The sequence below is a fragment of the Chinchilla lanigera genome, unplaced genomic scaffold (genome assembly GCF_000276665.1).
Source record: "Chinchilla lanigera isolate Chin_1 unplaced genomic scaffold, ChiLan1.0 scaffold00079, whole genome shotgun sequence".
Taxonomy (NCBI): domain Eukaryota; kingdom Metazoa; phylum Chordata; class Mammalia; order Rodentia; family Chinchillidae; genus Chinchilla; species Chinchilla lanigera.
Genome location: NW_004955480.1, coordinates 2683457 through 2711443, shown reverse-complemented (window position 1 = coordinate 2711443; position 27987 = coordinate 2683457).

Genomic DNA, 27987 nt, shown 5'->3' with positions numbered 1-27987 from the left:
GGGGCTCAGCATGTCTCCTGTGACAGTGGGAGGAGCCAATATTCTTTGTTTAATACCATTAATATTCTTTTGGGCTTAATCTACTTTTCGGCTGCTCTCTTTATCTTCTTGCATCTTTGAGATTTCAACTGTAACAGTTTTATCTTGCTAGCATAACATTTTTGTTTCTTCCAGGGTTCTATTCTAGTAATAAACTTTCCCTCCTAGTTTTGACTTGTCTAAAAATTCTTTCATTTCATTGTTGCTTCTGAGAATTTTCACTGAGTACACAATTATAAACTGAGAACTTTTTTACATTTCATTTTTTCTTCATTTATTATTTATTTTGAAAAATTATGGTTAATTACTGTTCTTTGAGACAGCATTGTTTTCAGGACATACTGAAGATTTCCTAACCTCTTTAGTTTTCAGCAATTTTCAGTATGTCCATATGGCTTTGTATTTACCTGGATTAATACTCACAATGCTTCTTAAATCTGTGGCTTGAAATCTTCTGTCAATTTGGAAAACCTCAGCAATTTTCCCTTTGAATATTGCCAATTCACATTGCATCTTCTCTCTAGGCAGCTATGTAGATACTTTGCAGGTAGGTAGATATTTTTCTATATTCCATGTGTATGGGCATGTGCAAGTGTCTGCGGGCATGTTTTCTATCATTCAGTGTATCATCCTTCCATTCTGTAGGTTTTCATCTGAAATACTATCTATTTCCCTAATTTTCTTAGCCATGCTTAATCTTTAACAAATCTGTTCATTGAATTCTTGGTTTTATTTATTGCATTTCATTCTATAATTCCCATTTAGTAGTTTTATAGGTTCTCTAACAAAATTTCCTATTTTATATTATTTCTAATGAACAACAGACATGCTTAAACCTCACATCTGACAACTTCACTATACGGACTACCAAGTCCATATTATTTAAATGCTTATTTTGCTCTGTAGTCACATTTTCTGTTCCTCATATTTTTAGGCTATAGGCACTGCCCACAAAAAGTTACAGGACTTATTTGAAGTATTAGAAGATATTATCTTCTTCCAAATTGGGATAAGTAATTCTCTATGACCTTGGTAACGTTTTGATTTTTTTAACTCCTTAGGAACAATTTTTACTTCCATATTTTCTGAGTTAAGAGACCAATTTGTTTTCTCCCAATATTTTTCAAATGATATGAGGTCCAACTATGCATTGTTGGGATGTAGCTCATGGCATATGTGACTTGTTGTACAAGTTCAAGAAGATTCAAACTGGTCTCCAGCAAGTGAATATTAGCAAGATGCATCCACTGAGTGTGCATTTGAATACTGCAAAAAATCTAATTACTTTAAGAGTATCTAAATATCTTCAATTTTTCTATTTGATTTCACACATATACCTTGTAATTCAAGGATCATGCTTTACTTGGGCCACTGTAGACCACCTTTAGAGATATGCTATTCCAACACAGTAAGGAAATTTTCTAGTTAAAGGAAGGTGGAATATCTGCATCAAGCTAAATCAACAAAATTTAAATAAATAGGTGAATCCTTCAAAGTTTTTGCTTGAAAATGATTCAGCCAACATTTGTACAACTATTCCAGTGTCACAAAAGGAACACCATGCCTTGAGGATTATTTAAAGCAAACGAATCCTCCCATTTGCATATGTACAAAAACCTTATTAATTCAGAACCTATAATAATTTATTCAAGTAAATTAATAATGTAAGAAAAATCTCTGCAAAGTGTTTAAAGCCACTTAACAAACTACATTTTTAATCATTCTCACATACTTCACAAGCATCCTTTCCATATAGAAAGGAAGTCAATGCTAATTACAAGCTCTTCCCATATATTCTTTACAATTAGCCTCAAAGAAGAAGCAATGTCTAGTGCTTCTATATCACAGGCTTAAATGAAATTCATTTGAAAGAAAGAGAACTTTCCTTTAAATGTTTCTACTAATTTAGGCAAAAATTTCTACCTCTCAGCTAGTTCAAATTAGTAGCTTTAACTATATAAAGTGTAAGGTTTCTTAGTTGTCATATCTGTAACATCTGTTACTTTTGTTCTGGAGTGTCCATTACTTTTCTAAAATTACAAACCCAGTTATTTTCAATATCTTCCTTAAGTACTCATGACTGACTCCAGGGGTGATGTCTGAATAAGACATGGCTCACTGGAGATTCCTATCTCTCTGATGTTTACAGTCACTGGTTGAAAGACAGGCCTGTGAGCCATAATATGCCAACGAAAACCATCCATCTGCTGCAACTCTTAGAAAAATACTTTTTGTTCTGCAGATGTTTGCAAAGTAGGATGTTGTAAGTGTGAGGTGGGCCAAAACCAAATTTCTATCATCTTTAGGAAAATAGCTGAAATCCGAGGAAAAAACAGAAAGAGGACCTGGAAGCAAGAAATAGAAGAGTAACTAATGATTTTTAAAAAGCCTGAGCTGGGTATGTTGCCTCACACCTGCAATCCCAGCACTTGGGAGGCTGAGGCAGGAGGATTGTCATGAGTTCCAGGCCAGCCTGAACTATACAGTGGGACCCTATCACAAGAAACCGATGGAGAAAAAAGAGGCTGGTTGTAGCCAGGTCCAGAATTAAGTTTGCACTGGCCTCTGTTCTACCTATGAGTCAATAAATCCATAACATTAAAACTATTTAGGCGATTCACCAAGAGGACTTAACTAATTTCACAGCTCATTTTGTTATTGGTAGCATGTACTAGGAATTAAAAGAAGTTTGGAAAATGGAGTCCATGCCAAGGAAATTAAGTACTCAGTGAATATTGGTTGAATGAATATTTACATTCCTACATGTATTCATTCATTTATTCATTCATTTGTTTGTTCGTTCATTCATTATTTTACAAGTATTTACTGAGTACCTACTGTGTGTCAGGTACTAGTCTAACAGCTAAGTTTTACCATTGAACAAAAGTTCCTTCCTCAAAAATTTAAATTCTAGCTCCTTTAGCAAATGCCTATCACTCCCCCATTCACATGTTGAAATTCAAACCCCAATGTGATGGTGTTAGGAAGAGGGGCCTGTGGGAAATCATCATTTTCCACAGTGTAGGCCTTCCCCCTGTGATTGAAGGGAGACTTCACTTTCATGAATGGAATTAGCTTTGTGGAAGACACACCAGGCCCCTTAGTGCCTCCCAGCTTATAAAGTTACAGAGAGGAGACAGATATTTATGGAGAAGGAAATAATCCCTTGCCAGACCCTGACTATATAGCACCTTGCCCTTGAACTTCCTGGCCTCCAGAACCATTGCAAATTAAAGTTTTGTTGATTTTCAGCCACGCAGTCTATGATACAATGTTATAACAGCCAGACTAGATTAACACACAGAGTATTATGCATACTTGAAAATTTCAAAACTTTTCTTCCTTTAGTTTCAAACTCTAGCCCATTCTTTATTATTTTTTGTTTTTAGTACTTAATCATTACTTAAGTTACTAAGAATTCTGCTTATTTTTATGCTTTTTTCTGTTAAAAATGTGAGGTCTTCGCTTTATTTGACTTTTTGTGATGTAGTTTTAGCTAGGACATTGGAGAATGGAAAACAATTCTTTGATTTTGTATTTAAAGTGCTGAGACAGGTATAAACATCAGTCTTATAAGGAAAGAGTGCATTCAGATTGGCTGATTATGAAAAATTTAAAAAGAAACAATTTACAAAAGTATGGACAATGTGGAGGACAATGCCTGGATGCTACAGTGTAATGCTATTTCTATCCTCAAGACTGACAGTACACAAAGAAAGAACAGGAATGAGACCAACATTTGTCTCCTCATTTGCAGTAATGGAAATCAGAAAGTGACAGAAACACACAGTTAAAATGCTGAAAGAAAATAACTATAAACCAGAATAAAGTATTTCTAAAAACAGAAGGTGTAATATAAATATTTTCAGGCAAACAAAACTGAGAAAATTAATCAACAGGAGATCCATGCTAATGGAAAATCCTTGAGGCAGCAGAAAAATGATCTTACATTGATGTTTGTGTCAAATGAAAATAAAGAATAAGAGAAAAGGTAGTTATGCACTTAAATATAAATGAAAAGTGACTGTATTAAAGTTAACTGTAGTAATGTCTTATGAAGCTTAAAATTAAATTAAATCTCAAGAAAATCACGTAACTCTGGAATAGGTGGGAAGTATATGTGGTAGACTGAAAAACACTCCCATGATATCTTGTTGCTCCTTTACGAAGTCGTGGAATTTCTCTTGCAGTCTCAAATCATAGGTATCTTTCTCATTTGCTGTGACAATAAACGGTAAAGAAAGTAACCTTATTCCAGTTCTACATGCCAGGCCTCAAGAAGCACCGATATTTCCTCCCTTACTTCCTTTAAACATTTTTGCATAATATATGAAAGTTTAAGCTTATCTACTGAACAGCCAAGAACTACATGGACTCTGAGTTCCGGACATACTCAGTGCCGAATGCCTAGATTTTTGAAGTCATCTTAGACTTTCTTAGATTCATTTGGGACACTGGGTATCTGAAGCAGGATGAACAGCAAAAGATCTCGCCCACTAAAGCCAACTCCAATTTCAGAATTGAGAAAACAAAACTTTGTTATCATAAGCCATGGTGTTGTGGGAAGTCTATTATGCAGCAATAGCTAAACACATAATATATTTTATAATAATATCAATTAAGTTTTAACTACGGCTACCCAAACAATTTAGAAGTTTTGTCAAATGTGGGAAGCTTAGTATTTACTTAATATTTTATGAAATTTTCCCAGATCTCTTACAAGGGTCTTCAAAAGTGTTGAAGATATTTGGCATCCTTCTAATCTCTAGCAGGAACTAAGTTCTAAACTAATGTTCATCCTTGAGGGAAAGGGTTTCAAGTGGCATTCCACCACACTCTGCTTATAGAAAAAATACCAATGTTGAGCCTTGCCTATTTTAAAGCAAATTTTGTAGCCCAATAAAATGTTAAATACCACACTACTAGGGGATAGTAAAAGCATTGATGTATCCCTTCCCTTGACCTTCCTCGTGTGTCCTACTTCTATTGTGACAGGAAATAAAATTTAAATTTTAATGCATTCAGAATAAAATGGAGTATTTTTAAAGTGGTTTAAGGTAATTCACTATCTTTAAAAGGCTTGATTTTTTTCACAGGTTGGATCCAGTTCCAACTACTTGCAGCTTCCACAACTTGACATTTGAATGCAACTTGAACTTTTCAAATTAAAAGATTGCCAAATGGCGACCCTGGTGCCATGTTCCTCTGGTTGTCCTGCCAAGGTGGGGACATCCTGATCCTTTCTGCAGATGCACTGCTGCAGTGCATATCACCTCCTGGTCATTTCTGTCCATTGTGATAGGATCCTGGTGGTCCCTACAGCTGATTTAGCAACATCTTCTTTCTCAGTGACCCTCAGAGTCCAACTATCACTGTGGCTCAGTCTCAGATCACCCACCTGTAACACTGGCTTTGACTAAAGGACCATGTTTTCCCGAAGACTGGATCCATTCAAACTCTCAATAGCTTCAACAGGAACCTTAGGGTGAACCACAGGGGAACTTCCGAGTTTCTTTCCTGGTCTGACAGCGCTAAGTCAGTTCTTCTCACTCCAGCTCATTATGAGCTTTCCTCAGATTACTACTAGGGAACTTAACAGTCATTGTCCCCAAGTTCCCATCAGGACATTCCTATCTAGTATCAAATCTCTCTGAAGCCCTTTAGCTGTGTGACTTTGGGTAAGTTCCTAACCTCTATACATCCATTCCTTTTTCTGTGAAACACAGATAATTATAATATCTACTTCAAGGGGTTCTTGTGAATTTAAATGAGTTACTTTAGGTAAAGTGTTTAGAAATGAGTTTCAAACTTTGTGAATTCTCCTGAATCATACAAAATGATTAACAATGAATATACAAGAACTCTATCTCTGAAATAAGACAAAGGAGTGATTTGAGAGTTTAAGGCAATAAATAACATTACAGGCATTATTGATGCTATTGGTCTTCTCAAGTTCTTACTGGAGCTTGAAAGAGGCTGTGTGTCTGTGTGTGTGTGTCTGTGTGTGTGTGTGTGTGTGTGTGTGTGTGTGTGTTCTCTAGGTTTTGACCCTCCTATTCACTGGAGCTTGAAATGAATCTGCAGTAAGTTTTGTTATTTGCTCTGACTCACTGTGGGATAATTGTTATTTAAATAGGACTGTAGGTATGCAGACAGAGACGCTGGGTGAAGCACCCAAGAAGCAGGAGAGAACAAATAACTCTGCCCTTGAGTTGTTTGCTGTTCTATTATGAGAGACAGAAAAAGCAGACTAGAAGTGAGTCAGTTCCAAGAGGTAAGTAGACATTTACAATTTCACTGAGCAGATGTAATTCCGTTCACAATTCCATCCAAAGGAGGACTGGCCAATTTGACATTGGATTATGGTATATTGTATTTTCAACTCCCCATTGCGTCCATCTAGATAAACAATACAGCGTCAACTAAATGGTACCCCAGTGGTAGAAAAATGTTATATTGATCTCAAGGTAGCTCACTTAATTACAGACCCAGTGATGTAGAAGGGCCCTGGAGAGACACAAGCTCAGAGCTTAGGAAAGATGTGTGCTGCATGAGATAACACTGTTGAAGAGTGATAATCACTACAGCCCAGCCTGGCATCAGATGCCTGAGTAGATCTGCTTGGCCCTTTTCAGGTACTGCTCAGTAGTATGAATTAAATGAAGACTCTTGCACACTCTGTTTCATCTCTCAGCCTATCGTGCTACAGAGCAATTCTCCAGGGTACCCCACCCCCACCCCAGGATACAGGATTTTGTAAAGAATGGATTCATTCTTTGCAGTCCAATGTAGGTAAGCTGGAGGTTATTAGCCTATAAAAAGGATAAAGAAATCATTGGGCCAGTTCTCTTTTTCAGAGCTATCATTATACCTTTCCCTTCAGTAAGTCTCTTTCAGTCAATACTGTGCTAAGAAATGAGATAAAACAAAATCCAAAATTTATGAATTAACCCAGAGCACAATACTATAGCTATCACAATCTTACAGAAAATTACATTTAAGTGAGAAAAAAAGGCTATTTGCATTCTGGTACACAAGTAACTAGGTAAGATATGACTTTCATAGTACCTATCAGTAGCTTCAATTTTCATATCTAGTTGTTTCTAAAACACTGTAGTAGATACTGGATAATCATTTTGTACCAAATCAGTGAGTAAACATATGAATCTGAAACAATGAAAATAAAAATAATGCTAAACTGTGGTTAAGTAGGATTTCAAACGTACTATGAAAGAAAGTCATGGACTTACCAGTGGTGAGGAAATATATGTTAAGTAAAGACAGCTAATACTTATACAGCACTTATTATAAGTCAAAAGCATTTGTTCTTTTATAATGACACTTATTAGATTTAGGGCCCATCTTAATCCAGGATGATCTTATCTCAAGAGTCTCATTACATTTTAAAAGGCTTTTTCTTTGTTTGGTTAGAAATAAGGTCATAAAAATGTTCTTTGTACACATCTCTTATTGAAGATTATTATAACCCATTACAAGTCTTAACTGGGATTCTTTAGTAGGTTGCGATTATTATCCTTTGACAGACGTAGTCATTTAAAGCACACAAAGAGAAAGCAGTTGCTGTGGTCACTTAGCCAGTTCAGACTAGGTGAAACTTGAATTATAATGTTCAGCCACTATCCTTACAGTGACAGGTTAGCACTCTGATGAAAGCATCTGAATTGAGACACAAATGATAAAAGAAGACATCTCCAGCCAGGAGGAAGTACAACTGCAAGCATATTACTTTTGTTTCCTTGACTGGATGGCATTAAAGTTTAAAACTATGCCCTTAAATTCTTAGACACGCTTACCATCAAGAATTGAGGGTCTATGCTTCTTCCTTTGAATCTAGGAGGGCTTGTGATAGCAAGTGACTAATACAATTCTGTGGAAGTAGCTCTGTCCTCCATGCAGTGTGGAAGCTGAGCCACATCAAGAAACATGTATCACCAGTTTGCAACAGTTTTCACATCTTCCCAGATCTAGTGCCAGACACATGAGTGAAAGAGCCTTCAGATGACTTCTATTCCCCACTGTGAAGTTACTCCAATTTATGTATCTTCCCAGAGAGATCAAGATTATTTGCAGCAGGGACAAATCTCAGGGTTTTGTCCTGTCAAAATTCTCAATATGTGAAATTTGTGACCATAAAATGCAGTCATAATTATGTCACTAAATTAGAGGTGGTTTGCTAAGTAGTTACCAGGTACATTAAAAAGCCTCAATCACATCCCACAGAGATAAGCATAGAATAGGTACAGTATGGAAAATAAAAGGAAAATAAGCATTTACCAGCAGCTATGCAGGAGACCAGGTGTCATGCTAGCTATTGTAAGTAGGAGAAGAATTAAAGGAGTAAATTAAATGCTTACAAACTTTTGGAAAGACTAAATGGATAAGTGGTCAAGATACATGCACTGCTGATCTTTAGGAATCTGGAAGAGTAGCAAAGGAGGAAAGTGGCATGAATGGTGTTGCGTGGCTTCACCAGGAATTCCCTGCAAGTTCAAGTCTGTTGTCTGCACATGTGTCTACCTGGAGCTGCTGCCAAAGCATCATGCCTCATCGTTCCCTTTCACCTTCTAAATCTGCAGTGACTACCAATCACTGGCAAAGTCTATTCAATAAACCAGATCCTGCATGAAGACAGGATGGGCTAGATGTGCAGGAATGATGCTGTGATTTGACGACATATTGGCAGCAATTATCCCTGTGGATACCCAGCATCCATACATAAGCCAATGCAGATATTTAAACTTCAGAACAAGAGGATAACATTCTTCTTCTGCTGAATATGATCCAGTGACTCTTGATACAAATAATGAACTGCTTATCCTTTCCTAAAAACAAGAGACCTGAAGTCCTGTCAGTAGTTGTACTCACCTCTAGATGATATTCTTTTTTCTTGTAGCTTAGGTACATTCCCCTTATGTAATTTAAAGACTAAATCAAGGCACCTAACACCAGTGCCTTTAATATAATAAAGAAGAAAATAATTTATTTGGTAAATGTCACCTATACGCGCAAAAGTGGAAACATTCTTACGCAACATTCAAACATTCAAACATGGTCCTCAGTTCTATAACTGACAATTGTATGCCCTTTTTGCTGTTAGCAAAATCCTGTTGCTTAATGACTGTTCATTTGGAAAAAAAATGAAACCAAAACCTTTATTTCTGAGAGCCTGAAACCTCAGTGGTCTTGATATGTTGAGTTTTCAGGCTTCCATCAGGATTGACCTATAGGCACTTAAACACCAAGTGGAATCCCGTAGAATTTTCTGGATTCCAATGAACTCCTTACCTTATTGCATAGCAGCAGCCTTACTTGTTCTTCACAAACAGGATCAAAAGAAAGTAATTCTCTGTCTTAACTGTTAGCTCACTGACCTGAAGAAATCAAGTGACTGAAGAAATCAAGAAATCAAGTGACTGAAGAAATCAAGAAATCAAGTGACTGAAGAAATCAAGAAATCAAGTGACCTGAAGAAATCAAGCTGACATTTATAATTTTTAGTCAAAATAATATGTGCTGTATGCCTGGTGAACATTTTATCTTTTAAGAACTAAAATTTCAGACCCAGCAGGTTCAAGCATTAAAGGGATAAGGAGCAAAATTTTACAAGTATGCCATTGAGGATAATAAGAAATGTCATTTTCTCTCTGCCCTTTTAGTTCTAAGACCTGTCCTATATATTCTGGCTATGAGAGAACTATAAACTGGTCAGAAGCTGTAAGAATATATCTCGTTGGATAGGGTAGATTTCCAAATCTTCCAAGTGTTGTCAGGCACTTCAATTATCCTTTCCACCAATTAATCTCCTGAGGTGCTTCTGGGTAACTGAGCAAATGCCAAGGACATGAGCCAGTGAATTCCAATGAAGTATGCCAACACCTTATTTCTCAAACAATAAAACAAAAGTAATGTTGTGTGCCAATCACAATAGTGATTTTGAAGCATTTGCTATATCCATGGGCCAAGCTAACATCAGAAGCTTTGATAAGAGTGGCTTTTTCCCCCCCAAGGAAACAAAACTTATCACCCAGATGGTTGACTATTAACTTAAGGAGTCATGTCATATTGGGTACTCAGCATTGTTTCCCACTATTTGCAGATGGAGGACTCAGGAGCAGTGAGAAACACATAAATCTGACAGGGAAATGCCAAGTCCTTGAGGCCTTGTACAACCTCCATCTTTAATGTCATAGCATCTTGTTTGTTAACCTGTTGAGCAAATATGTTACATTTATGCATACTTTCCTGAAACACTTTGTGATTATACTATCAATGAATCTTTCCAAGTTCCTGATAATCTAAGCAAACCATTATCTGCTATCCTTGAATCTTTGTAGTGGATCATTATAATGCTCATTTCTCCTTCTAGACAAGCTGAATGACCACATGAATTGCTTAAAGCTCTGATTACTGTTGTTCAGAGTGACATTATAGTCTACTATGATGGTTTCAGCACATCTTAGAGATACATTTAAAGAAATCATTAATAATTTTTTTCCACCTAGCATCCTAGATAACTTGTGGAAAATAGACCATATGATAATTATTACAGGTAAGTAATGCCGGGTGCTGTAACACTAAACCCAAACCTTCACTGGCTTTTCACAACAAAATTTTATTGCTCTACAGTTGGACAGTGTGAGGGTGAATTTGTATTTTGCACTTGCACAGGTGTGTGTACACGTGTGTGTGTGTGTGGTGTGTAGGGGGAAAAGAGGCTGTGTTCCATAAACTCAAGTAAAGGTAGAGAACCTTCCATCTTATAACAATGACGTCTTCACTGATCCCTGAAGTTTTCATGAAAGAAGAGATGGAGATCTCATGAAGGTTGTTATGAAGAATTACAGAGCTTTTATTGGCATATTCCATGTGGGAGACTCTAAGGGACTGTGATAGATTGGTTGCAAATAATGGCTGCAATAATCTCTTGCTTCCCTCTGTGCATTCCTCTGAAATGTGGTTTTGCAATTTTTTCCATCAAAAGATGGAGTTGGTTCTCCTATACCTTGAATTTTAATTCAGCTCTGTGATCTACTTTGGTAGTTGTGATATGACACATGATACAAGCAGGAGTTTGAAAAGTGCTTACAAAAAGGGGCTTGCTCTTTATTGTTGGACCTCCTATAACCACTATGTGAAGAAGCCCAGGATGACCTACCTGAAATCGCATGGGAAGAATCCTAGTCATTCCATTTGGAGTGGGTGAGACCCAAACACGAGATGATATGACATCCTAGTTTGTACTGCTCCCATCTAAATACACCTTTACCTTCAGAGGTCATTCTAATTAGCCCAGATCTGGAGATCTGAGCAGCCTCAAAGAATCATAAGCACATAATATGGTTACATTCCTTGAAACCATGAGGTTTGGAGTAGTTTCTGTATATTGAAAGCTGATACAGGTTCAGAATTGGAAGAGGTCTACATTACTTCTTCCCAGGTTGTATTGCTCAGAATTCAGTCATATAATCCATGCTGACTGCAAATGAGGGGGCTATGTAATTAAATAATGAAGGTCAGAAAGGAAAAGGGATTGATGCATACCTCGTGAGTTTCTCTACCTTTAGGTCACCAATTATCTGGTAAATTCTTCCTTATATGCATAAAACATGTATCACTTCCAAGGCATGATGTAACTCAAAGCTGCAAATACCTTAATATCCAAGATCTCTGGGTGATGTACATTTCTCTCCATCATGTTGAGATGTAGCTTTCTTCCTTACATCAACCCACGTATTTAAATATATTAGCCAGGCATGATGGCTGATGCCTGTAATCGCCGCACTTGAGAGGCTGAGGCAGGAGGGTCTTTTCGAGTTTGAAACCAGGTTGGGTTACAAAATGAGTTCACAACCAGCCTGAACTGCATAGTGAGACCCTGTCTCAAAAAGACAAATAAATAAATAAATATGTTATCTTCCATGATTCCTTCATAAAATACTTTGATGGAAAAGATACAGATGATTGCAGTGACCTGCTGAAGCTGATTTGTACCAGCTCAAGTATGAAATAATTACTTGCGCATCTTCCCAATTCATATTTGATGACATTATGTTGTTAACTTTACATCAACCACAGTAAACAGTGCTTTATTTAAAGAGTCAGTTTGCCAGCATGGTATTAGATACCTTTAACAAACATCTGTGGACAAACAGAAGAAACTACCTAAACAATGATTTTAGCCCAGGCTTGTGGAGCCTATGGACATACAAATAATTCAAAACCTAAACATTTCTTACACAGCATCCCCTTCCCATTCCTTTGTCACTCTGGTTCTCTCTTAATGGCTTCTACCTTGAGGCTATCAGGCTAAGAAGTCCTGCACTCTTAAACTGTTCTTTAACCCAAGGCTGAATCTTCATAGAATTATATTACTCAATGTATTTCTCTATTGTGCTTTCTACTCCATGTGATTTAGAGAAATTGGTTTTTCCAATGTTTCAAGACTCTGTGTTTCTCAATTTTTATTACACCTTTTCATCTCTGTTGGCAAACTAATTGGTTCTCCAATTCTCAATTCATGTAACTTAACAGCAATATTTAAGTTCTTTTTAAAAATTTTTCCTAGTACTACTTGCAGAGAAGTCATACTGTTGGTCTGCCAACTTGGTATATGCAAAAGTTTTGCCAGATGTTTTGCCAAGCCATACAGTAGCATGGATTTGCATCTTTCCAATCTTTGTCATGGCTTTTTTGCCACTTTCTAACTGACCATCAAACCAAAGATGCTTATTTCGGATTTTTGTTACCACAACATTCTATTTCTAGTGCCCATGTCTCTACTGTTCAGGGAAATCAACATTAGCTAGTAAAATAACTAATCCACAATCCTCAATGGCTTAACCCTGTACAAATTTACTATTTAAACATTCATTGTCCAATGAAGTCAAAGCAAAACTCTGCTATATCATCACCTGGGGACTCAAATTCTTTTCATTTTATGATGCTACCATCTAACTTTTGAACAACCAGGTTCACCATGAGGGAGAAAGAAAACAGCTAATTATACATGGGGGATTTTTATAGACTGGGGCTGGAAGTAGGATATATCACTTTGTCCTTCCACTGAACAAAATTCAATCATAGAGCCAAATCCAATGGAAGGAAGCTGACAAATGAAGTTTGTCCGTATACCCAGGAGGAAAATGAAACAGGTACAATGAACACACAGCATGCATCTGATTTAAAGTCAGACAATTGCTTCCATCTCAGTTTTAATTCTTATGGGCTTTACAGCTTTATGAGGGTGTTTCTTCATCTGTTAAATGGTGATACAGGGATTTATATCACAAAATTGCTTTCTTATGGAGAATTCTAAACTCAGAAAAACTACTAATGAGAAAAGAACAGAATATTTTTCAGAGTAGTAGAAAATGGTAGAGAACAGTTTACTTTTTTCCTTGCAAATGAGAAACTTCTGTTCACGAATTCTGACCAATGGAATATGAGAAATCATGTTTGCCAATTCTAAGTAAATGCTTCCAGAAACCTTGTCTCCTTTGACTTTAGAATAAAACTATTGTGCTAATAAAAAATGACAGCATGTCTGTCATCTTGAGTTCCTGCATTATTGTATTTTGATTGATATTTACTTTTTTACTGTACTAGGGACTGAACCCAGATTGTTTACACTGAGCTACAATCCCAGTCCTTTTTAAAAATGTTTAATTTTGAGACAGGGTCTCATTAAGTCACTAAGTTGCCCAGGCTAAGCTTCAACAGCCATCCTCCTACCTCAGCCTCTGACATGTCTGAGGTTACAAGCATGTGCCACTATACCCAGAGGAGTTCTTGCATAATTTTATAAAATAATGTGCAGAGCAGAGCAGTATGCAAGTCTGCACAGGACATGAGTCACAAACATGAAGAAAACATTTGTTGGGTTAAGCAATTGAGATTTACCAGTTAGTTTATTTACAAAGCCAGGTTTCTCCACCACAGCTGACACTGCTCCCCAAGAGATATTCAGCAATGTCTGGAAATGTTTTTGGCTACAACTGAGGGGATGCTACTGGCGTCTAGTGAGCCAGCAGTGATATGGAATATCCCACATGCAGAGAGTAGACCCCATGCAAAGAAGTACCTATTTACTGGTCCAATGTCAGTAGTCCTGAGGATAAAATACCATGATAACCTGTCTTGAGAGACAAGCAATACCTCAAAAATGTTTTCTGCAGTCCCTCTTGGGAAGCTACTAAAGAAAGTCCTGCAAGAAAACACCTATCAACCAGAACCAAGGGGACCCATGAGGAGAGTGAGTTCTGACATAACAGAGTAGGGCATCACCAGATGTACCAGGTCCACACCACTGGAAGTAGAGAAGAGGACAAAGGTTTGCAGGAATGAATCGTTCTGGAAAATGATATGCTTAATGAGCATGAATATATTAATAGTTATGTTTGAGTTCTGTGAATAGTAATAAAGGCAAGCAAAATTATGTAATTAAAAAAGACAATTATCTGATCAAGCAAGATTGTGTAAGAAAGAGAACAATGCATGGTAAAGAACGTGGCACAATTCATATTAAAATTGCAAACTACATTTAAATTTCAGAGTTGTAAAGCAAACACATTGAGGTAACCAAAAAGCATAATAAAACTTTATTGCCAAGAAGAGAAGAAATGTACACATGAATATGTGTGTGATGGGGCATGAAGAATAGATGGAAGTTGTGAAATAATTAAGTCCTCATCTTCTTTCCTAAATAATCAATGGACAATACATAAAGTGTAAAAGTCAAGAAATTGTAAGATAAGTATATTACTTAGATATATGAGGATTCATGCCAAAAGAAACAGCTAAAGTAACTAAAACTGATTGCTTCTGTAGAGGTAGAAATTGGAAGGAGGGCATATTTGGGTGCAGACACTTGCTTCTTATTATAAGCTTAAAAATAGCACTTAACTTTTGAAGCCATGGACATATATTATTTTTGGCAAAACACAATAGTTTTTTTTTAAAAAAGTGAGGGCAAATAAGTCAATTTTCTGGCATTAAAATAATATAACCTCTAGGGAAAGCTTTCTTAATTTGTAAACTGCTAGTCATAAGAATCATTCCGATAGACATGAAAGATTGATTCCAGGCTGCAGCAGGGGCACTCCTCATTGTCTGTCTGCGCCCAATAGCAAAAAGGCCAGCTTTGTTACTCAATTACTAACTATGAAAAGATAAGAAGTAGGTCCTGTCAATGACTCAACAAGCATTCACTCAATGTATACCATGTGGGAGGCACTAGCCCTTCATGTCCCTGTCCCCAAGAGCTGGTCTGCAATTTAGGATGCTTTTTGGCAAAAAAGAAAAGTCCTAAGTTAGGCCTACTTGTAAAAGAAGTTCTACTTCATTAAAAGCCTGATATAATCTATACAAACATTTAATCAAAGTTCTCTCTTCCCACTCCAAGCCTCCTATCAAGACTCTACCTTTCCAAAACCTGAATCAGTGGTATTTTCTTGTTTATACTTATTATTTACTTTCTTTTTCTTTATATTATGGTTAGCTTTCATGGTATCTTCCATTTTCATCTTCAGGGCTGGGAATATATTTTGTCCATACTGCAGTACAACACAGTGGCTAAGAACACAGGCGTTAAAACACAGCGTGTTTTTACTCCAGGCCTGTTACTTTTGATGGGTGTGTGACTTTGATGAAGCCATGTCTCTGTGACTCACTGTCTACACCTATAAAATGGAGAGGAGTACTTATAAGCTAATAGGAGTGTCAAAAGAGTTAATACATATAACATTAAGAAGTATTGCTGGCACAGAGTAAGGCTATACAATTTATCGGAGAACATTATTGCTATTATACGGCACATAGCAATACTTTGTAACTGTTAGCTCTTGTTTCATTGCTGTTAATATTATTATTATTAGTGCTTGAGCAGTCAAAGGGTACAAAAACTTAAATGTCTCTTCCTTGGAATGGTTGTAATGTCACTGAACCACATGACACATCCAGGAATGAGTCAGTTTCTTCTTTCCCCCAATCCTGCCATATGAACCATGGAAAAAATCAAAGAAATGTAGCTGGGAAATTCCCTAAAAAAAGACAGTTCAGTTCTCTACCCTAGCATTTCTAAACTCAGCATTTGATAGACTTAGATCCGGAAGTTACAAAGACCCACTTCAAAGAATCTACACTACATTTTGTGGGGCCACCACACTGAATGTCAAAACTTCAGACAAACCAGGCAGGGCAGGCCTCAGACCATCAGCCTTGGAGTTGGCTCCCCTTACTGCATAGCTCCCGTCCACTCTACACCTAGCCTGGCTAACTCTCCACAATTTAAAAACTTAAATGTTTCTTCTTTAGAAGTCTAAGTATTTTAGTTAAGCAGTCTTTCTCATGACACTCATTTTTTTTATTTCCAAAATGATCGCTCACTTCTGTAATTAAAAATAAATCTTTGCATGTGTTTGATGGGTGTCGCTCTCTCTGGATGGGAAGTGACTACTTTTCTTTCAGTCTTCTCTAGGCATACCTAATTCAGTTCTGGGCACCAGATGACAGAGTTTACAAAAAGAGACATTTCTTTCAAATGAAGAAATTACAGTCTCATTATGGAGGTGATTTGTGGACGAGGCTTATAAATATTTTACTGTCATAACTTTTTCTACAATAATATTAGGCTGAATATTATTTTCTTTGGACACGATTAAAATGTGCTAGAGCTTAAATTTCAATTCATCTTGAGTTATGAGTTCATTAGTGCCGAACTGAGGTTACTGTAAATACTTCACTAGCATTCTTCAAACTATCCTAGAAAGCATATTGACAAATATTTTTCTTATTTCTTTTTTTTTGTCTTTTTGAGACAGGGTCTCACTGTGCAGTTCAGGCTGACTTTGAGCTCACTTTGTAGCACAGGCTGGCCTCGAACTCGCAATGATCCTCTTGCTTCAGCCTCCTGAGTGCTGGGATCACAGGCATGCACCACCACACCCGGCTTTTTCTTATTTCTTGAGAAAGCAATAAATTTTAAAAAACACAAAAGAGGGCAGCCGGGTGTGGTGGTGCACCCCTGTAATCCCAGCACTCAGGAAGCTGAGGCAGGAGGATCCTTGCAAGTTTGAGGCCAGCCTGCTCTACAAAGTGAGCTCAAGTCCTGCCTGAACTGCATAGCGAGACCCTGTCTGAAAAAGACAAAAAAAGTAAAAAATTAAAAAAAAAAACCACAAAAGAGTTCATCTTCATTAGACTCCACATATAAGTGAAGTCATACAGGATTTGCCTTTCTTTGTCTGGTTTATTTCAATTTGCATAATAGTCTCTAAGTTTAGTAAAAGAGAATAGAAGGGTACTTGCCAGAGGCTAAGGTGGGGAATGGTGGGTATTTTAGTCAAAGGGTACAAACTTTCAGTTAAACAACATGATGACTACCTTTAGGATATCTACGAGGTGTGATCAAAACATGTGGTGAACACTCAAACAAAAGTGAAGTTTCCTTACAGTAAAAGACACATTGCCATGAATCCTGCTCAGATAGTCCTTGCTTTGAACACACATCCCATCATTCTTGTCACTTTGTGAAGCATTTCTGAAGTTCTCTTTCATGAGTGTCTTCTCACGGCTGCCTCTATATCCTGAATTGATCCAGAACATTTATGCCAATTTCTGTCAAATAAAAACATTACAGTATATCCTTACTCACTGAATTTGTCACCCTCTGATTTTTGGCTCTTCCACAGTGTCAAAATAAGTATGAAAATTAGTGAACATTTTAAATTGATTCAGGGGGCTGGGGATTTAGCTCAGCGGCAAAAGCGCCTGCCTGGCAAGTGCAAGGTCGTGAGTTTGGTTCCTGGTACCGGAGAAAAAACCAAAAAAATAAAACAATAAAAAAAAATTGATTCAGGATACCAGGGCAGCCAGTATAGCAAAATTAAAGACAAGAGAAGGCTTCTAGAACTACTTTGGAGAGTAGCAAGACTAATGGGATAATTGTGTTTGAAATGAGATAGAGACTCTTTTGATGGAAATTACTGGTAATATATATTTTACTACATCAATTTTTAAAATTAAATATTCATCATGTGTTAACACACCCTGTAAGACAGAGCATGGAGATCATAGTTAATAATAATGCGTGCTTGAGATTTGCTAGGAAAGTAGATTTTATGTATTCTAATGAAATAAAAAAGAAAAGATAGTTATGTGAGATTATAGATATGCAAATTAATTGGATGTAGTAACAATTTCATAATATCAAAATATTATAGACAGCTGAGTTAGGTAAAAATACTATAGAAAGTCAGACAGGGATAGGCCCTCAAAGAAGTCAATGCAAAAGATGAAAACACATTACAACTGTGGGTAGAGGCATATTTCTTAAAGGTCAGGCCTCGAGACAAAGATAAAAGTCATTATTTCCTGGAGGGGTAAACAATAATGATTGATATTCTAAATAGGCATCAGTTAGCTAGGTGGGAGATCAAGACCTCCTTGACATATCCAAGAAAGGTTCTTTTTCCTTAACCTAGCCCTTCCAGGAAAGTTCCAAGATCTTTCCATATATATTTGCTATATGACTTGCTTCCCCACTGGATCAAGATTACCTAAGTAACTATACTTATAGTTGTATTGGTTGGCCATAGTTTTGTCCCACATTATACACACCTTGTGATTTTGTACCCTCCTTGTGATTTTGCTCTGTAAAACTTCCTGTAAGAAGTGGGTTCATCAGTAACCCACTTTCTGGGTCCCCTCTTGTCCCTCTTAGGCAGGGGCTATCTTTCCTTCAGTAAAATTTCCTACTCTTAACCTCTTTTGTTTCTCAGCATTCATTCTTTGATTTTAGAGAACATGAGCTCAGCATATTGGACATCTGACCAATTAAGAATTATATTTCCCTTATATATTCCTGATATCATTCCTATAACAAAATCATTGCATTATACACTTTAAATATATAACAATTTAAATGCAAAAAGCTCTAAGAACAATGAAAGCTTGCATCATCCCTTTCTAAAATAAAAATACTTAATTCCACTCACGTCCATAAAATATCATATCTAAAGTAAAATAATTGTTGTGTTGATCATAATTACCTATGTTCCCTGCTATCTTATAATGGCCAAATAACTACACAAAAACTTCATAAGTTTTCCCAGCTGTCATTTAGCTAGCAAATTTTTAAATAGTGCCAAAACCTGGAATATTTTAAAACTGCATAATAGTTGACATTCAAATGAAAACATGACTTTATTCAGGTCTAGCACTCAGCCACAGCTCTTCAGCTGAACAGCATACTCATTTTGGTGCTTTTGTGTCAGCCAAGACATGGCACTTGATATTTTTTTAATAACTACATAATAAGTAGTTGTTTATTCTCTCAGTCTTACACTTTAAAATATTTTAAAGTGACACCTTCGTTGTTTTGTATGAGGCACAACTGAAGCATTGATAAGAAATTGTGATTTCACTGTATATTTGCCCACTTCTGGGCACAGGGTAGGTGTGGCTTTCACATATGAGCTCTCTTTGCTGATGGGAAAGAGAAAGCTAAGCAGTGCAGTTGCAACTATGGTGAAAACACAAACTAAAAGGGAGGTGGTAGATATGGAAGCTCTGCCATCTGGGAGACAGTTGTGTTCATGCCAGGAACAACAGCCCAGGGAAAAAGTGAGAAATACCACACTCAGAGGCTAAAACTATAACACCAGTATTGAATTTCATCATCTAATGCATGTGCACAACAGTATTCATTACCCGAGAAATATGAAAACCATTTAAGCACAAGGAAATTCATTATGACATAATACATTCTCTTTATTATTCCAGTACCCATAATAATATGTATAAAATTTGTATGAGACATAAAAATAGAAATCATAAACAAAGAAAAGCCCAGGTCACAATGGATTCACTGTGGAACTCTACAAGAAATTTAGAGATTTGATGTCAATACTCCTCAAAATCTTTAATGAAATTAAAATGGAGGCAATACTCCCTAGCTCATTCCTGGAGGGAAGTATTGCCTTGATACCAAAATCAGAGAAAGACCCAACCAAAAAGAGAACTACTGGCCAATCTCCCTAATGAACATAGATGCAAAAGTCCTCCATAAGATACTAGCAAACAGAATGCAGTAAATCATCTAAAAGATTATACATCATGACCAAGTAGGATTCATTCCAGGAATACAGGGATGGTTCAACATACACAAACCGATAAATGCAGTACACCATATCAACAGACCCAAGGACAAAAATCACAAGATCTTCTCAACAGATTCAAAAAAAGCTTTTGACAAAGTCCAACTCTCATTCATGAGAAAAGCCATAGAGAAAATAGGAATAGATTGTCTCTACCTCAATCTGACAAAAGCCATCTATGACAAATCAACAGCAAAACATAATACTAAATGTAAAAATACCTCAAAGCTTTTACTTTAAAGTCAGGAACAAGACAAGGATGTCAACTATCATCACTCCTATCCAATATAGTTCTGGAAACATTAGCCTGAGCAATTTGAAAAGAGAGAGAAAGAGAAGGAATAAGAACAGGAAAGGAAGAAGTTAAATTATCATTATGCACAGATGACATGATACTCTACATAGAAGATCCAAAAACTCCACCAAAAGACTTCTAGATTTAATAAGCAAATTCAGTAGTGTAGCTGGATACAAAGTGAACACTCAGAAATCAAGAACATTCCTGTACACAAGCAATAAATTCACTGAGAGAGAAATTGGGGAAATCACACCCTCCACAACAGCATCCAAAAAAATTAAATACTTAGGAATCAATCTAACAAAGGAAGTAAAAGATCTGTACAGTGAAAATTACAGTGTTCTGAAAAGGAGATCAAAGAAAATATCAGAATATGGAAAGGTATCCCTTGCTCATGTATAGGAAGAACCAAGATAGTGAAAATGGCTATACTCCAAAAGCTTTTGTACATATTTAATGCTGTCCTGATCAAAATATCACTATTATACCTCACAGAACTAGAGAAAACATTCACACAATTCATATGGAACCAGAAGAGACCTAGAATAGCAAAGGCAATGCTGGGCAACAAAGGCAAAGCAAGAGGCATCACAGCCCCTGACTTGACATTATACTACAAAGCTGCTGTGATAAAATCTGCATGATATTGGGAAAGAAAACAGACCTGAGGCTCAACAGAACAGATTAGAAGATGCAGAGACAACTACAGTCACATTCAGTCACCTTATGTTTGACAAACAAACATGTTCACAGAAGAAAGATAGCCTCTTTAAAAAATGATGCTAGAAAAACTGGTTCTCTGCCTGCAGAAGACTAAAACTAGATCCATGTCTATCACCATGAACTAAAGTCAAAATGGATGAAGGATCTAAATATTAAAACAGAAGCACTAAATCTCCTTGAAGACATAGGAATAGGAAGAGAGCTCATGAACAAAACCCAATGTACAGGAAATACTTCAAAAAGTCAGCAATTGGAACCTCATCTTACTAATAACATTTTTCACATCCAAAGAAATCACCAACAGTGTGAAAAGGCAACCCGCAGTGTGGGAAAAAAAAATTTAGCCAACTGTCCATTAGACAAAGGATTTCTATCTAGAATATATAAAGAATTGAAAAAAATCAGACCCTCCAGATTGAAAGACCCAATCCAAAAATGGGCATCTGAGATGAGTATACACTTGTCAGATGAATCAATATAAATGCAAATAAATATATGAAAGAATGTTCAGCATCACTAGTCCTTCAAAAGATGCAAGTTAAAACAACACTGAGATTCCATCACACCCTAGAAAAATGGCTATCATCAAGAAATCAACCAATAAAAAATGTTGGCAGGGATCTGGGGAAAAAGGAACACTTCTCTACTGTTGGTGGGAGTGTACACTGGTACAACCACTGTGGAAATCAGTATGGAGATTCCTCAAAAAGCTAGGATTAGAGGTCCCATTTCACTCAGGTATTTTCCCAGAAGAATTCAAGACATCATACCATAGTGATACATGTGCATCAATGTTTATAGCAGCATAATTTGTAATAACTAAATCTTGGAAACAACCCACATGTACATCAACCAAAGAACTGATAAAATTGATGTGGTATTTTTATACAATGGAGTACTACTTAGCCATACAGAAGGATAAAATTAAGACTTTTATAGGTAAATGGATGCAATTTGAGGCCATACTCATAAGTGGAATAAATCATACTCGCATGTGTAAACATCGTAATTGTCTCCCTGGAGTGAGAAACTGAAAAAGTAAACTAGGTCTAGAACATACAATAGATGTTGTTAAATGGGAAGAAATTTTTAGAAAGGAAAAAACAACTAGAATGGGGGAAAGAGGAAAGGAAGGAAGGAAAAGAGAGAAAAAGGTAAGTTAGCTATATTATTATTGTCTCTCAGTTCATTGAAGAGAATGGTTTGTGTGCACAGTGACTGAAGAATTTTTTATGCTCACATCTTTTACTCTGAGTAACCATTTTGAGATGACACTATGCAATGTATTAACTATTGTTACTCTATTCTTTTTATTTTAAAGATAAAAGAATGAAAATATCTTAAACACACATATATTTAGAAAATAACACAAAAACAATACAAGCAATACAGAATCTTGGACAAGGTGGTAGGAAATTAACAATGGTTGTTGTATTACATAGTGATGTATTCGATTTGGATACTTATTGTTATGAAATTCTATTTTATCATTTTTCATAAAATAAAAAAGAAATGATGAATAAAAATCAACTTTGACCAGCCAAAGGACATGTAATGCATATTTCCTATATACATACATATATATATATTCTTTTATTCATTTAGTAAATGTTTATTTCTATACCTACTATGTTCCAAGAATTATGCTAATTCTTGCACATGCCAAGGACTATATATATCTACCTCACAGAAGTTACATTCTAGTAGAGGTAAGGATGATACAGTATAGTAAGTGATGAATGACAAGATAAATGGTAAATAATAAAGGTAATTATTAAGTACATCATACACTATGTTAGATGGTATTACATGATGAGGTATTATCAGAAGAAAAGCTTTTAGCTGAAATCTGTTATGGCCCATTTACACAGAGCCAAGGGACAATGAAAACAGTATCATCAAATTGATGTTACAAGACAGACTCCATACGTTAAGAGCTCTGTCCCACAAAACTGCCACTATCTTAGATGCCAGTCACAAAAGAATGTCAATAATGCCCCTATTTCTTCTCACCCAATTTCAGATTTTGAGATTCTATCTACTACCCTTTCAAATCCAATAAATCACTAGGGTAACTCACAGAACACAGAAACTTACTATCCCCTGTTAATTATAAAAGACGCAACTTAGGAAAAGCCAAATGGACAGATGCATAAAAGTTATGAGAGTGTAAGTGTGTGTGCACAGAGCTTCATACTGTTCCAAACTTTAAGGTTTTCACCAACCTAGAAGCTCTGCAAATCTTATCAGTTAGGGTGTTATTCAGTTTTAGTTTTAGTTATACAGTTATATGTAGTTTTCTTTAGTAGATATGATTGATTAATCACTAGTCACTGCTCAATCACCAGCCTCTTGTCCTTGGGGATTGGAGTGAGATGAAAGTCCAAACCCTCTCAACATTGCTTGGTTTGTCTGTGACAGAAGTCAAGTTGAAGCTATCTAGGGATCCCCAGACACCAATCATCTCATTAGCATACAAAACATACTCATTACTTTTGAGATTTCAAGGGTTTGGGGAGCTATGTGCCAGGAACTGGGGAACACATTAAAATTTTTTTTATTATTCCACAGGTAGAATCTCTGAGAAGAGCAGTATAGGTCCTGTGAAGAATGAGTTAAAGCCAGTCTCCAAATGCAGAAAAGCCAGTGACAGATAGTTATTACTCAGGTACATGAAGCTGAGTAATACTACTCATCCTTTCCTACTAATCCAAATGTTCTTGGTTGTGCCTTGAAGGGTCACAAGCCCAAGTGCTAAGAAAGCAACAATATACTCAAGAATGAAAGATGCCAACCATAGTCCACTTGCCCCATGAGGATTATAGACTTGAAGCAGTGTCAGGCTGATAGGAGGTGTGTTTCATCAAATCTGAGTTCTGGTTTTTACACTGATGAGAACATTTTAATTACTGAAATGAGACAGTATTTAGAACTCAAGGACAAATAAGCTTTGGTGCAAAGTTAAGTTTCCATTCTGAGTGAGAAAAAAAATAGATCTTCAAACAAATATGAAGAAGCAATGAGCAATAGAACAAAGCTGTTTCCTTAGCATCTTATCACATGTTCTCAGGTCAATGAGAAATTTACATAACCATTAACTGGTTGAACTGTGCTTTTTTCCTGTGGTTTTGTATGTTAAAGCATGAGTGGACCGACATTTGTTTATGCTATTTTTCTTTGCTCAGTTGATCCTGTGACAAAATCTACTATATAGTAGTTTTCTTCAGTAAGAATAGAAATTTCGAGGAATAATTGTAGAACGTATTGTTTAAAAATACCTTCTATGGCACTGATAACAAAATTGTATTTGGGATGAATATTATTCTGAGAGCTTCCCTGTAAGTGACTATCCTTGAATATACACCTTATTTTCATAAAGGACATTCTTGGCACTGAGTTTCATGTACCACTGCCCTTTCAGTGCCACGGTCATTAGAGAGTTTGAGTGATTATAATTCAGGGCTTTGGGCCATGGCCTACTTCTTGGAATGATCAGAGTTGAGCAGCTTCCAGGAGTCAACTGTAGATATAATTCACTTCTTGATGTCAGTCATTATCATCTCCTATAATTTAATGGACTGATTTTCCACCTTCCCATTTAGGCAAGAAGTTTAGAGAAGAGGAAAAGTGTTATCATTATATCAGAATTCTTAAGCTCCATTTGGATAGCCCACCTTCAGTTCTTATGAAATCTTGTCAGTTCCTGTCTATTTACTGTTTGCTGCTGCTTAGTCACTTGTTCCCTGATGAGTCACTCCTCAAAAATGGCAGCTCTCCATGATTGATTGGACTGTTGGAAACTAGATCACCTTGCTTTCAAGTACATTTTTTTTAAACAAAATACTTCAGGAATTTAGGCTTTGCTTGCAGAAAATTAAAATTCATTCTATTAAGTGTGTCTTCTTTCCGACAGCTCATCAATTAGTGACTGTAGGATTTTGGGCAGGTTTAATCAACCCTTCTATGAAGAGACTGCTTTTACCTTGGAGTTGACCTCTGAGACCCAGCACCCTCTGTTATTCTGGGTTCTTTTTATGCATTCTATACTTTCACTGGTTTCTGGATTGCTAATTGTGAACACATCAATTTTCACATATTATTTGGGAATTTTCAGGAGATGATTCTCCCTAATCACATAATCAAATAATGTTTTTCTTAGCTTCCTGTACACCTTTAATCTTTTCATATGTTCACAAATCTTCAAACTATGTAATATATGCTTTTCCCTAACCAAACCAAATATAGAGAGGAAGTTTTCTGGATTAACACAAGAGACTACTAGAACATGTATCACACTATAGGGTTTAGCATGGATCAAAGTAAGGTCTCACTGGACATAGCGGTGCACTGGTATAGTCCCAGTACTCAGGCAGCTGAGGTAGGAGGATCACTGCAAATTCCAGGCCAGCCTGGGATACATAGTGAGTTCAAGACCAGACTGAACTACATAGTGAGACCCTGTTTAAAAGAAGCAGAAAGTAAGATTTCAAGTGAGACTAAATGTATCTAGGCATCTTCAAGTAAACAGATTTATAAATGCCATAATGACAGGAATTCTATCTGTTCTACTCAGTTTATCCCCAAAATTTATTGTAGTGTTTGATATGTAATAATCACTCAATAATTATGTGTAAATGAATGACTCTAGGAATGAAAGATACAAGGAACTTTCTATAATTTTTTTCTCTAAAAAGGAGAAAATATTTAAATTGAAGCCTCAGGGACATCAGTAAGGAAAACAATGCTACTGGAACTGGATATTTGTACCCAACTCAGCACTACAGACACATATCCAAGATAGATAGAAAAAGAAGGCTCAAAGATCAAAAGCTGTTCTTCCGATAACTTTGTGAAACATGAAAGATGTGAGATGTATTGTTTTATCCTTAATGCCAAGATGACAGAGTGGACAAAAGCAATATTCTGTCCAATTCCACAAGAAATCTGCATTTCTTTAGCACTGCAATTATGTTCAAGAAACAGCTCTAGATCAGTTCTTGGAAAATTTGTGATGTTGAGGCGAATTGAGAAACATGCTCTCAACTTGGGCATCAGGTGAGTCATTCTGGGGCCAGAGGAGAAGAAAAATAAGATGATTAGATATTTTTATGTGTCACCTTCAGGGATGGTCAGAAAAAACTGAGCTTCAATATTAAAAAAGTCTAGAATTCTTGTATCTTGTACAAAAAAATAAGTTAGTACAATTTACTTGATTACTTTTATTACTATCATTAATAAATTATTTTAGTAGTCACCTTATAATTGCTCTCTACTAAGTCTTGGGAATACAGTGTTAGTAGGGCACAATCTCAGTCCTAAAAGATCTTCTTGCAGGATTTATACATAAGAAAGCAGGTCACTACCACTTGTGATTTTCATGATACAATGTGTGCTGGCTGTGGAGTACCATAGACAAGCACGTGCTTCAGAGGCTTTTGGGCACTCAGGTTATTCAAAATCTGAAAATAAGATTCAGAATTGAGAATTCAGATGAAGGTCAAGCCTCTGGCCACTGAGCACACATCTCAAATGCCCATTTTTTCAAACATAAAAGAACCCCATAGGCAGGATTAATTCCTTAATTGCACTGTGTGATCTAGACATTTATAAGACATCTGTTCCTCTTTGTTAAAATCTTCAATTCGGTCCCCAGTTAAAAGCTCACCTATGGCTGTCAATTGAATATAGCAATGACTTTCTTTTTCACAAAAATAGTTTATTTGTTCTATCATAAGTGTGAAATATAGGGAACAAATTGTTAAACAAATACAAATTACATTGTGATGTGACTTCATTCAATATATAGATATACATATAAGTGTATATATGCAACAATGTATAGTGTATGTATCTGTGCTAAATGTGCTCCGTAAAGCCGTTAAGTTAAAACCATTAAAAATTTTGAGCCAAAATATGCCTGTGATCAAAACAATGAAACCTCTTACCCGCTTCAGTGCTGAAATCAGGGTAAAAGTATTGCAAACACAGTCTCCTTGGCATCAGAGAACATTTTTATCATTCATATGGTGCACATGATATCTGTCAATCAGCATGAGTTAAATATCTCTGCAAGTCACTTATCAAAGAGGGCGACTGTTAAGAGATCTGCTTGATTCACAACAGGAATATGTTTCTGTGTTAATAATTAATTTGTTTAATCATAAATACCCTGAATAATGGCAGAGAAAACAGTCAGCATTCTGGCACATAGAAAAGAATTAAAAGAAGTCTAATATTAACAAGTGTTTAGAGAAACATCCATGGAAAAGGGCTCCCATAATTTTCCTATAATGTCATTATTTTAGACTAAACAATTACTGGAAAATAATGACCTCTACTAAAATGTGGGAAATACTGATTCTCTATGATATTCATAAAGGAACTACACACAACTATTTATTTTACCATTTAATAATTCATAGGTCATTGCTGAATTATGGAGGGGTACAGCTAGTTAAGATTCAGAAGCAAACTCAGGATCAAAAGAAGCGACCTAAATTCACTTAAGCCAAGGTTATCCATTCTCTCATCTAATTGAGAATTAAAACAAACAGGTAAACAGGGAACCATATGTTTAGGTCTCACAGTACCCAATTAATAGCCAAAAAAAATGCTTTATATTAGGCAAGAGATTGGTAATAAATAAAACATGCCTAAAATTTCAAAAAAATTTAAAACCTATTTTTATTTACCACCAGGCATCTTCAAATACCTTTAGTTATTCATATCCAGTACAGTAAGTACTGTTGTGCA